We start from the raw sequence: 6,254 nt of genomic DNA, 5'->3' as shown, positions 1-6,254 counted from the left end.
AAGGACATAAAAGAGGTTACATACTTATTTATTTTATTTATAATTATACCCTATTTATATTTATATTATATGCCGTATTTATTTATATAATTATCTATATCTGATTATTTATTTACATTATCTGTATTTTATATATTATATGTATGTGTTTATATATATGTATATATCAGTAGTTACATTATTGCTTATTAAATTTAACTAATATTAATAAGTACCAATGTATTTAATGATAATAATATTATTAACATTTATTTTAATAAGAATACTAATATTACTAATAATAAATGATAATAATAAAATAATAGTAATAATATCATTACTAATTATAATAAATTATATAAATTACAATTCATAATTTTAATAATAATACTGATATAATAATAATCCTAATTATAATAATACTAATGATAATAATCATATTTGTAATAACAATACTATAACAATAAAATTCATGTCTATAGATTATATATACATATTTAAATTAGTATTATTACTATTAATATTATAATAGTTTGTACATAACAAATTTCATATTTGTATCATAATATCATAAATACTGATATTATTATTAATATTTATAATGATAATGAAAGTAATAATAACAATCTATTTAATAATATTATTGATATTTTTCCTTAATAATAATTCTAGTAATGATAATAGTGTTAATATAATTGTTATATTCAAACTTGTAATTAAGTTTAATATACTACAATTTATTATAATAGCTACCAATTATGTAATTTTGTTGAAGCTTTAATATCTATAAATTATATTTATATTTATTACAATATTATATATGTATAGTTTTCATATAATTTTACGTATTTATTTATACATCGATGTTCGTGAATCATCAAGAATAGTCATGGTTTCATGTAGACAGTTCACAAATTTTGAGACTCAATATTACAGACTTTGCTTATCGTGTCGAATTTATATAAAGATTAAGTTTAAATTTGGTCGAAAATTCCCGGGTCATCACAAAATCCATCATTAACAACAATGAAAACCTCAATAAATGATTATTATTTAACGTTTCAAGCTCAAAAATGCAAATGGTGATTCGGGAATCCAATTTACGCATACGATACGCCGTTTCGAAGGTAATTAAACATACATTGTAACTAAACACTTACTAACAACATGTCATAGCATTCAATGTATCAAAAGTTCATTTCAAAGTTCATCAAACCCTAACCAAAATCAAGAATTCAACTATTTTGCAATTGAAGCTTTTCTAAATCAACCTACACATCAAAATGAAGCTAATGATGCTAGTAACACATTTAATACATGAACTTTAACATTTAAACAACATTTAATCATCCAAAATTCAAGATTAAGCACACCCATTTTTCATATTCAAGCTAGTTACTCAAAACAACAAATCGAGCAAACTAAACACATACTCATGTTAGACTTGAGCCATAGACACTAATTAACACCATTTCAAGTCAAAAACACTAAGAACATGAAATCTAGAGTTTTAGAAATGTTACCCAAATGAGATGAAATTGGTACCAAAATGTAGAGGATGATGAGAGAATCACGAATATGTAATTTGTTTTGTTGTAAGCCTCTTAGATCGAATTTAGATGATGAATGAATAATTTGGGTGTTATGGGTGTTCTTGCAACTAGAGAGAAAAGAGAAAAAAGGGAGGTAGGAGATGGATGGAAATGAATGGATGAGATGGTGGGTTGACTAGTTGACCTAGTCAACTAGTTTGCCCACTTGACGCCAATAGTCCCTCGAGTTTAAAAGCGGGTGCGTGAATTTACCAAACGAATTTATTTAAATACGCGAGAGTAAACGGGAGATGTTATAATCGAATAACGAAATATTAAGAACGTTAGTTAACGAAAGATACGAATTTGGATAACGAAAGATATTATCTAAAATAAAAAGACGGTGTTAAAAATAAATTTAACGGAAAAACGCGGGATGTTACATTACCCACACCTTAAAAGAAATTTCGTTCCGAAATTTAGTTGGAGGTAGTAGTTGTTGTTTCTTCTTCGAAACCTTTGCGTTGCAATTTCTACGAATAAGTGAAGGTACTCCCTTGGGCATTTCAACGAACTTTGACAGTCGGGGTTTTATGTTGTTTCAGAGTTTGGTTTCACGATTCATAGTTTCGACCGGTTCTCCTAAGAAGTGAAGTTTGTCATCGATAGTAAGCTCACCGAAAGGAATGACAAGTTCATGTTCGGCAAGACACTTCTTTAAGTTTGATACCTGGAATGTAGGATGAACAGAATTCGATTGTGTTGGGGTTCGAAACGGTAAGCAACGGGCCCAAAATGCCCCAAGATTTTAAAAGGATCAAAATATCACGGATTTAGCTTTCTGCGTTTCCCGAAATGGATTTCACCTTTCCAAGGTGCGACTTTTAACATTACGCGGTCCCCCATTTGGAATTCGAGAGGTTTACGTCTAACATCGGCATAGCTCTTTTGGCGACTACGGCCGTCTTGAGCCTTTCTCGGGTTTGAACAATTTCTCGGTTGTTTCATGAATGAGTTCGGGTCCGGCGGTTTGATTGTCACCTACTTCGGTTCAACAATTAAGAAAACGACAATTTCGGCTATATGAGTTTTCGAAAAGTGTGGCGTTAATACTCGTGTGATAACTATCGTTGTAAGAGAATTCGATTAAAGGCAAATACTTTTCTCAAGTAAATTTGAAGTTGATAACACAAATTCGAATTACGGTTTCCAAGGTTTGAATCGTATGTTTGCTCGGTCCGTCAGGTTGTGGTTGATGTGCGGTACTCATGTCTAAACGTGGTCCCGAGGCTTTTTGTAAGGAACTCCAAAAATCTAGAAGTGAAATGAGAATCTCGATTCGAGATGAGGTACATTTTTTTAAGATATATTTGAACAAGTTTTCGTTTCTCAAGAATTTCGTGCCGCGGAAGATTTATCGGTTTCCGGAAACGTTTGTTAGAGCAAGTTTCTTATCAGGTTCTGAAAAACATTCATTAGGACTATTCACCCTCGTGGTGAATACTAGTATAACGTGAAGAGTCTCTCTCTCCATTGAGAATTTAGATAAAATATTTCCTCATACGGAAGTACGAGTTTAATGCGAGAGAAGTTGCCGCCTCGATGTGAGCATATCAAGCATATTGTAGTTCGTCGATAAAACTGTGCAAAAATGAGATAGTATACACGTGTAACATACGTTTGAAGTTGAAAGAATTTGTCATTCATTCGGAAGCATAAATATGGTTCGACAATAATCAAAGGTGTGTCCTTGGTATAGTTTTCATCAATATTCTCGGAGTTTTCGGATGTCCAACAAGAAAAATGAACTCATGTACACGGCACATGGTGGTGATTAGGTTGATCGAGTCCAATCACCATCACGAGTCATTAGAACTTTGGTATGACTTACCATAATATAACCACGTTGATCGAGTGTCGTTATATTATGCTAACTCATACCTCCATTCCCACATCACTCCATAAAATCAAGTTCGTGTGATCGTGAAGATTTAAAATGAACAAAGTGTAACGACGTCTCTAACGTGACTCGTATTGAATCGAAAGAATTTGTGCAACTCTGAAGATGCGTTTCCCGAGGAAAGTGTGTAACTGGTTGTTCACGTCAATGCGGTTCAAGTCGAACAATAATGCATTTAGGTACGAAAAGAGTAACGAATCATGATAACGAGTAGTACGTAACCGTAATGATAAGTAGCGACGACGATACTCAACTAGAGTAGTGATGGTAGTAACAAGAAGTGGTAGATAGTAAGGAACACCAGTGTGACACCGATAGTAAGTTGAGACGGTGGTGAATAACAATCTGGGAGACCGAGTTCCCGAACTAGTGTGACTAATGAAGTCGTTGTCATCCTTACGTATATGAATCTTGAAATTAAAGTGGGTTACCAGAAAGTGGCAGAATACCGATTCGTATGATGAAAGTTTGGTACCATTAAAAAGTTTGCCTAAGAATGATTCAAGCATACATGCATAAGTACTCAAGTAAGTGCTATCTATAGCAAATGTATGTCAGAATGCAATGGCTAACTATCCGGTTGTAGTCTAGATTCACTAATGCGTCCTAACGACTCTGTCAGACACACTAATGTATATCCTAGTTCCCTACAACCAACGCTCTGATACCGTCTGTAACGACCCGAAAAAATCCTCATTGACGGTGCCGTTAACTTAGGTCCCGTTATGTGGTCATAGTCCCTATATGAGACGCGTTTGACCAAAATTATTTCGCGTTCATTTGAAACATACAAGACTTACAAAGTTTAGTTTACTAAACGGTTCGAAAACAAGTTTAAGTTTACAAAGTTATAAAGTATAAATGAAATAACTTGCGACATAATTAGTTTAAAATCACGGTTGCTATAAATAGCGTAAGTATGTATGCTTTAAGTTTGAATCCAAAAGTGCTATCGCTAGCGTATGCATGTATGCTTGATTCCAAGCAAGTAATCAAAGTGTGCGGAAGCATCTATCAAGTAGTCAAGTATGAACCTGAGAAACATATAGAAAACTGTTAACGAAAAACGTTGGTGAAATCATAGGTGTTTTTGTAAACGTTGTTTTTGAACCACAAGATTTTGTATTTCCATAACGTTGATTATCCAAATCGTTTGCATTCCAAAAGTTGTTATTCGTGAGCACCCAATTATCAAGGCTTAACGTTTCTTTTACCCCATCACAATAGTGTTAGAACATACACTGTTTCTCAAAAATATATTTCATCCGCATAACGGTAGCGAACCGTCCGAATGAGGGTTTGTCAAACCCGTATGGCCACACAACATAAGTTCTCACTTACACCCTGCAGGTGTAACTAATGATAATCGAATTGAGGATTTATGTTCTAACTCGCACGTGGAATGTTTATTTTCGTACTTGTGTTCAAAGTATAAAGTATGTAGTATAAAACTGTATATGTTTCTCATCCCATGATTTAAAAGTATAAAAGTTGTTGAAAGATGGGACTATGATCTCACCTCGGGTGCACGAGTATAAAAGTACTTCACAAAGTAAACATGTGCATGAAAGTTGTTTAGCCTTGACCTAAACAAGTAAGTTGTATCAATTAACCGGTTACGACACAAGGTCGGGCGAAATGTGTTCAATTAGTCCTATGGCTCATTACGACTCGATTATAAAGCATGTGAATCAAGTTGTCAAGTTTCATGCAAGAATCAAGTATAAAATAAGATTAGAACGATTGCATAAGTGTTTTGTTAAGTCTGACTAAAAGTCAAACTTGGTCAAAGTCAACGAAAAGTCAACGAAGTTGGGTCGGGTATCCGACAATTTTTCTGAGGTTTTTAATCATATATAAGCATGTTGGCCAAGTTTCATGTTGATCGGGGGTGCGTAGCATAGTTAGAATTAAACGAAAACGGGCATTTTTGGACAGCCGGGGCTTGGAGTGGCGCTCCAAGACCCTGAGCGGCGCTCAGTATGTCTGTTCAGCAAGTCTGGCAGTTTTTGAACACTCGAGCACGAATTCAACTTCAAACAACCATAACTTATGAACCATAAATATTCAAAACACGTATCTTATATCGTTGGAAAGGTAATTTGACGAGGAATACAACTAAACACATTTCATCAATCAAATCCATCATTAACAATAATGAAAACCTCAATAAATGATTATTATTTAACGTTTCAAGCTCAAAAATGCAAATGGTGATTCGGGAATCCAATTTACGCATACGATACGCCGTTTCGAAGGTAATTAAACATACATTGCAACTAAACACTTACTAACAACATGTTATAGCATTCAATGTATCAAAAGTTCATTTCAAAGTTCATCAAACCCTAACCAAAATCAAGAATTCAACCATTTTGCAATTGAAGCTTTTCTAAATCAACCTACACATCAAAATGAAGCTAATGATGCTAGTAACACATTTAATACATGAACTTTAACATTTAAACAACATTTAATCATCCAAAATTCAAGATTAAGCACACCCATTTTTCATATTCAAGCTAGTTACTCAAAACAACAAATCGAGCAAACTAAACACATATTCATGTTAGACTTGAGCCATAGACACTAATTAACACCATTTCAAGTCAAAAACACTAAGAACATGAAATCTAGAGTTTTAGAAATGTTACCCAAACGAGATGAAATTGGTACCAAAATGTAGAGGATGATGAGAGGATCACGAATATGTAATTTGTTTTGTTGTAAGCCTCTTAGATCGAATTTAGATGATGAATGAATGATTTGGGTGTTATGGGTGT

This window comes from Rutidosis leptorrhynchoides, chromosome 6, assembly GCF_046630445.1.
Source record: "Rutidosis leptorrhynchoides isolate AG116_Rl617_1_P2 chromosome 6, CSIRO_AGI_Rlap_v1, whole genome shotgun sequence".
NCBI classification, from domain to species: Eukaryota; Viridiplantae; Streptophyta; class Magnoliopsida; order Asterales; family Asteraceae; genus Rutidosis; species Rutidosis leptorrhynchoides.
Note: the sequence above shows the minus strand (reverse complement) of the source record.